Here is a 6727-nt window from a genome sequence, read left to right on the forward strand (position 1 = left end):
GCCGGTGCCCCCCTCCCGCCAGGCCCCCTGATGCTGGGCGGGGGCGCCCCAGGGGGTGTGGTCTTGGGGAACCAGGGACGCAGGCCGTTGCAGCCTTGGACAGAGGCAGTAGAAAGTTCTGCTGATACTTAGTGTGGACTCTGTCAGAGTAGAAAAGAGAAGCGGATCCTATACTGGTGTTAAATTACCCATGGCAGCTGTAAAAGAGGATGAAGCGGGCTTGGTTCAGGGGTCGACCGTGATGGGGAGGGCGATGGGACACAGCAAGTGCAGATCTGTCACCAAGAGCAGGGCGGGTCCGCGGATGGAAATATTACAGAGGAAACCCTGGGTAAGGGCGATTCTGCTAAATCGACTTCACGGGATTCTTGCCGGAAGGCCAGGGTCATAGCCATCAAGGTTGAAGGACGAGGAATTTGATGATAGACTAAGGGCGGGGAGTTTTACTAAACGGACCCAGCAGGATTCTTGCTAAAACTAAACAGAAGACCCTGACCCATATTGTGTCAAGGAGAGTCTTTGCTGCTGGTCACTAGGGATGTGTCCGATATTGTCTGGGCCGGTCGGACTCCTCAACATTGTGTAATTCTCCCAGCAGCCCGGTGAGGTGGAGATTATGTCTTACTTACAGGTGGAGACAGGCTTGCCGAAGGCCAATGCAGCAGGTCAGTGGGCTCCAGCTACTGTGCTACCCCCGAAGAAAACACAGCAAACCCAACCCCTGCCCTCAAGGGTTTCACAGGTAAATACAATTAACAAATATTTATGGCGAATTTACTACACACCTAGCACTTTTAGAACACTTAAAAATATTAAAGTCATAGGTAATGCCCTAGGCCAGGGGTGGGCAACCCCTGGCACGCGTGCCAAACATGGCACGCCAGTAACTTTTGTTGGCACACGAAACCCTCTCTTATAATCTTCCATTTACAATTTTTTTCTTAATATCGACTTTTTTATTTTTCAGATAAATTCAGTGTAGGTGCATCTTAGATAAATAAATAATTTTACATAACAAGTTATCTTAAAGACCATAGACATGGATTGACGAGAGAGGGGAAGAGCAATTTCTATGCCTCTGCCTTAACTCTCCCTGCCTTCCTAGATCCGACCAGTGTTTTGGTTTCACCCACGTACGCTTGTGAATTTTTGTTCTCAGCGATGAATTTTGTTAAGCCTCATAATAGGAGTAGCCTGACGGATGAAAGTAGTAGCCCGTGCATATCTCTGAAGGTCACAAAATATAAACCTGATGTAAAATCTCTGTCATCAGTGATGCAGCAGCAAAAGTCCCACTGATAATATCAAACGGAGTCATAAAGTTTTCTGTCGGACTGTCAGTGTACATGTATACATTAAAAAATAAATGTATTTTTCATCATCATATACTGTGTTTTTGTCGCTCGAATGAATTGTATTATTTCTTCAAGGTTCTTCACATATGTACACCTTAAGAGATATCAAGTAGGCGTAACACGTGCTCAAAAAATTAGGGTTGACACACAGAAGAATTTTGAGTCAGAGATTTTGCTGGTTTTGGCACACATTCACAAAAAGGTTGCTCACCCCTGCCCTAGGCAGTTTGGTTCAGTGGATTGAGCATTGGCCTGTGGATGAAAGGGTCCCGGGTTCGATTCTGGTCAAAGGCAGATGCTCTGGGGTTGTGGGCTCAATCCCCAGTAGGGGGCCTGCACGAGGCAGCTGATCCATGATTCTCTCTCATTGATGTTTCTATCTCTCCCTTCCTCTCTGAAATCAATAAAACTATATTAAAAAATAATAAAATCAAATCATAGGTAACTATTATAATTTTCATCCCCAGTTGAGTAGTGACAACGTTGAATTTTATTTGAGCCCCGTGCTTCTGGAAGACAGTGATGGTAAAAGGAATTTCCCTCACCCTTTACCCTTTTGTGTTCCAGAAAACAGCTCACTGCAAAGAATCACCCTTCCCTGTGATTAGTAAGTCAGAGATGCTCCCCTGCTTTTACCTATGAAAAGGCCAATCACAGACTCCAATTCCCGTTCTTTGTCTCATCAATGATTAGCCCAGCTGCTTGTCCCTGCTAATCAATTGGAGCAAAATGCTTGTTGACAAAACTTTGCCTGAATTCTCTCCTTCCCAGCCCCTGAGCTTCGGGTCAGCCTCAGCCTGAGCCTGCAGACAGCCCCTCCTGAGATAAGGCTGGCCTCGGAGTACCGTCTCCTCATGCCGCCCTTCCCTCCCGCTTCCAGTCCTTCCTAGCCTTGTCTTCTCCCTATGAAAGCATCTTGAGCCCTAAGCCTTGCAGGCCTTGGTCACAGCATTCTCTGTTGCAGCAGTCCCCATCCCCCTTGCAATCATCCTTTCAAATAAGTCTCCCTTTACTAAGTCCAGTTTTATTTTTTACTTGACAGTGGGTGGCAGAGACTAGTAGGGTGGGCCTTGGCCTCTAGAACCCCAGACAGGCCCCATAGGAGGGGCCAAACTCAGGACACACTGATTCTCTTCCACAATGACCAGCAGTGAGTTAGGGTGCTGCCCGCCAGGCAGAAACACACCTCTTTGCCAGCTTGTTTGTGTTTTCAAAACTGGCTTGTTGAAGTGTATTACAGGTGCAGATGAAGTGTGTTCATACAAGAGAAGAACCACAACCTTTCACCAGGGGCTTCCCTTCCTGTAGTGTCATTGGCACCTGCCCCCCCCCCCTCCCCACACCCCCATTCCCAGCAGTCTTGGAATTGGCCATTAGCTGACAGATACTTTTGAGTGTTACAAAAGTGGTGGCATTACCATGCACTACCTCATCTTCAACATGTTTCTAAATACTGAGACATTACATTTCTCATGCATTATTTATACCACTTCTACATCCAGAAAGGAAGTGAGGCTGATTATACATTAGAAGAAGAGGCAAGAGGCAAAAAGTTAGTGATTTGATTTTTATAAAATTTAAGAAAGACATAATAACAAGATCTCTAATATATGATCTCTAAAATTTTTAAAAATATATGTGAATTTATTTTTGTGATTTTATAATAACTCAGAAATTTTGTTAGCTCAGAAAGCTTATTGCATTTAACATATTTGTTAAACCCATAATAAAATTGTAGTTTTTGCTTAAATTGCCCCCCCCCCCCGAATCTTAGAATAGTTTTAGATTTACAGAAAATTGGTCAAGATAACAGAGTTCCAATATACACCCCCCCCCCCCCCCCCCAGTTTCCCTGTCATCTTAGGTTAGTGTGGTACCTTTGTCACAATTAATGAGCCAAGGCTGATAGACTTTCATAACTAAAGCCCATGCTTTATTCGGAGCTCCTCCGCTTGTGCCTGATGTGCCCTTTCTGTCCTAGGGTCTATCCAGGATCACATGTAGTTGTCTTGTCTCCTGCGTGCCCTGTGGCTATGACAGCTTCTCCCACTTCCCTGTTGACGACCTTGACAGCGATGAGGAGTAGTGAGGCATTTTGTAGAAGGTCCCACACTGGGATCTTTCTGGTGTTTTCCTCATGATTAGGCTGGGATTGTGGGGTTGGGGGGAGAAGACCCCAGAGGGAAAGTGCCCTATCATCAGGTAATATCTGGGGCACGGACCACCAGCACAACTGCTCGCTTGACGCCAGCCTTGATCACGTGGCTGAGGTGGTGTTTGGGAGGTTCACCTTTTCCATGCTGGCTTTCTTAGGAAGCATGTCACTCATGCACAGTTCATGCTTCAGGAGTGGGGAGGTAGGCCCCCCTCCCTGAGGGCAGCAATCCTCATGAATTATGTGAACTTCTGCACAGGGCATTTGCCTGTTCTACCTATTTATGCAATCATGATTTATATCAGTATTTGCTCATGCTTATTTATTTTATACTTTGGATTGTGGTCCAGTAGCACATTATGTATTTTGTTGCTTGAATTGGTCCAGCTTTGGCCTTTGGGAGTTCTTTTGGGTTGGCTCCACGTCCCTTTCCTTCTCCTGTTGTGTGTGCGTGTGTGTGCATGTGTGTGCATGTGTGTGCACGTGTGTGCACGTGCGTGTGTATGTGCACGTGCGTGTGCGTGTGTGCGCATGTGTGTGTGGGCCTGCGCACAGCCTTACCTTTTGCCACTAGGAGATGCTCCGGACTCATGTTTTTTCCTGCCCCGTCTAGAATCAGCCATTTCTCCCAGGAGCTCTGGTTCCTTTTACTGGAAATCGGTACTGGAAACTAAGACCTGGGCACCAGGTGTGGTTTGCTGCTGGTGTGTCACCTTTTAAAATAAGCCCCGGAAGTCATGGATTTCACCTCTGCTGCACTCACAGGCCCACTCAGAATCAAGGAGAACACAGGCTCGTCCCCTTGCAGGTCTGTCATTGTCACACGTGAGAGCTAATGAGATGGGATATATCGGTGTCATCACTGGAAAATACCATCTGTCACGGCAGTGGTGCTGTTGTGCACCAAGGGCTCGTATGTCACTTAAAACACCTTTCATCCCTGTCTGGTTCTGTTTTGCTTCAAAGAAAGTCTTTCTGAAGTTTGGCTATGCTTTCCTTCCCCACCTCCAAGTTTGGCTCTTCTTGAAGATGGTCAGTTGATGCAGGGGCACATGACTAACATGAAGTCACACTGGCATCAGCTCTCTGCAGTCCTTTTGTTGGCACCAGACTCAGCTGGTCTAGAAATGTTGTTAACACATGTGTAACACTTGCTAATTGCTTTCCTTTCTTAGCGTTCTGCTCAGAGCTGGCTTGCAGCACAGCCTTGGAGGTAGAATGTATATTGTTTTGTTGTTGTTTTATTGCCTGAGCCATTGCCTTCGCAGCAGAGATGTTTGCTGCTCTCCAGAAGGCAGTGCACCCATACGTCCCATTCCCCTCTCAGCGAGGCTGGGCCATGTGACTGTTCGTGGCCAATGGGCTGTGTGTGGAAGATTTAAAATCGTGAGTGCTGGCCGGCATGGCTCAGTGGTTGAGCGGTGACCTATGAACCAGGAGGTCACAGTTTGATGCCTGGGTTGCTGGGCTTGATCCCCAGTGTGGGGTGTGCAAGAGGCAGCCGATTGATGATTCTCCCTCATCATTGATGTTTCTCTCTCTCTCTCTCTCTCTCTCTCTCTCTCTCTCTCTCTCTCTCTCTCCCTCTCCCTCCCTCCCTCCCTTCTTCTCTGAAATCAATAAAACTATATTAAAAGAAATAAAATCAGGACAGCCACCCTCCAGGTGTTCGTCTCCTGTTCTGAGCGGTATGCCCTCCCCCGGCCTGAGACTGTCACTGCCTGGGGGCCCTCTGCCAGCCCACATTGCACAAGCAGCGCTTGTCCTGTTAAACCTTTGAACTTCTGAACTGTTACTGCTGCCTTGCCTAACCTTTCCTGACTAATACACCTTCTAAGTAGGGTGAGTGATACTGGATTTTCACGTGCAGAATGATGCAAAATTTACTAATAAAAGGTGAGTTGGTTCAAAGAAAACCAGATGAATAATTTTCGAGGTGATACTCAGACATGGGAAACTCCTCAGGGCAGGGACTCAAATGACTGACATTGGGGACATTACTGTGTTCTCATCGTGTTCCCTGCATGGGAACTCGGGCCTTTATTGGACTTGCCCAGAGCATAAATCTCTGTTAATTCCCCTGTGTTCCCTTGTATGTCCCGAGGTTTAAACAGCAATCACCAAAATCTCTTCATTAAAGCTGATTAGTCAAGGATTACATGAAAAGATCTGAATTTTCTATTTGATTTTAGAGCCAAATAGCTTGCCTTTGCCTGTCGGGTTCCCCAGACGCTAATCAAGAGTGTGAACCTGGTGAGAGGGAGCTTTCAAGTCCCTCTGTGCCTGGAGTGCTACTCACAGGCAGAAGCAAATGGCACCTGACTCAAGATGGGAGACCACCGGGCATGGCAGCCACGAGGGGAGCGTGGGGTGTCATTCCTGTCAACACCCGCAAAGCCGGGTGTGTGCCGATTTGTGAGCAACTGGGTCTTGGCACAGTGCTTTGCCTGCTGGAAACTGCTAAAATATTCATGTACTTGACCGTGTCTCTTCCGATTAGATGTAATAAATGCAGATTTGAACGGCCATATGTTTTATTTTGACGTAATGGTTTTAACCTTTATGGTGTGTGTAGCTCTCCAGTTCTCTGCCAGATTAGAAGTTAGCTGGTATTTGAAATTGCGATGCGATTATTATTAGAGACTCCTTGGGACTGAACGAATAGGCAGTAACAGCTTTTTAGTTTGAAACCTACTGCTCTCATTTATTCCCTCTTTCCCTTCTTTCCTCTCCCCTCTCTCCCCCTCCTCCCTTCCTCCTCCTTTCTCACTTCTGTCTCCCTTTCTGAGCAAGTTGAATAATCTCTTTCAGCCTCAGTGTCCTCATCTGTAAAATAGAAATAATAGCAACACCAATGGGAGTTGTTATAAGGAATACAGACGATACTGTGTTTGAGGCATTGGCACAGTGCTTGGCACGTACTGGGAGTTCAGTAGCTGACAGCTGCTATCAGGTTATGTAAGCTTTCTGAACCTCAGTTTCTCCGTCTGAAAATGGGCGCATGCCACTCATTGCACCACCTGGTTGTGATGTCTGAAAGAGAGAACTAGGTGTTATTTTGATTATGGGCTCAATGAATGAATTCTGGGACTTGTGTGTTAGTCAGGGTAGGATCCCTGCCATAACAAACTACCCCCGAATTTGGCCTGACGGGATAAGTTTATTTCTCCCCGAGACCATCTCTGATGGTCAGGAAGCTCTGTCCTGAGCAGTCAGT

This window comes from Myotis myotis, unplaced genomic scaffold, assembly GCF_014108235.1.
Source record: "Myotis myotis isolate mMyoMyo1 unplaced genomic scaffold, mMyoMyo1.p scaffold_m19_p_5, whole genome shotgun sequence".
NCBI lineage: Eukaryota > Metazoa > Chordata > Mammalia > Chiroptera > Vespertilionidae > Myotis > Myotis myotis.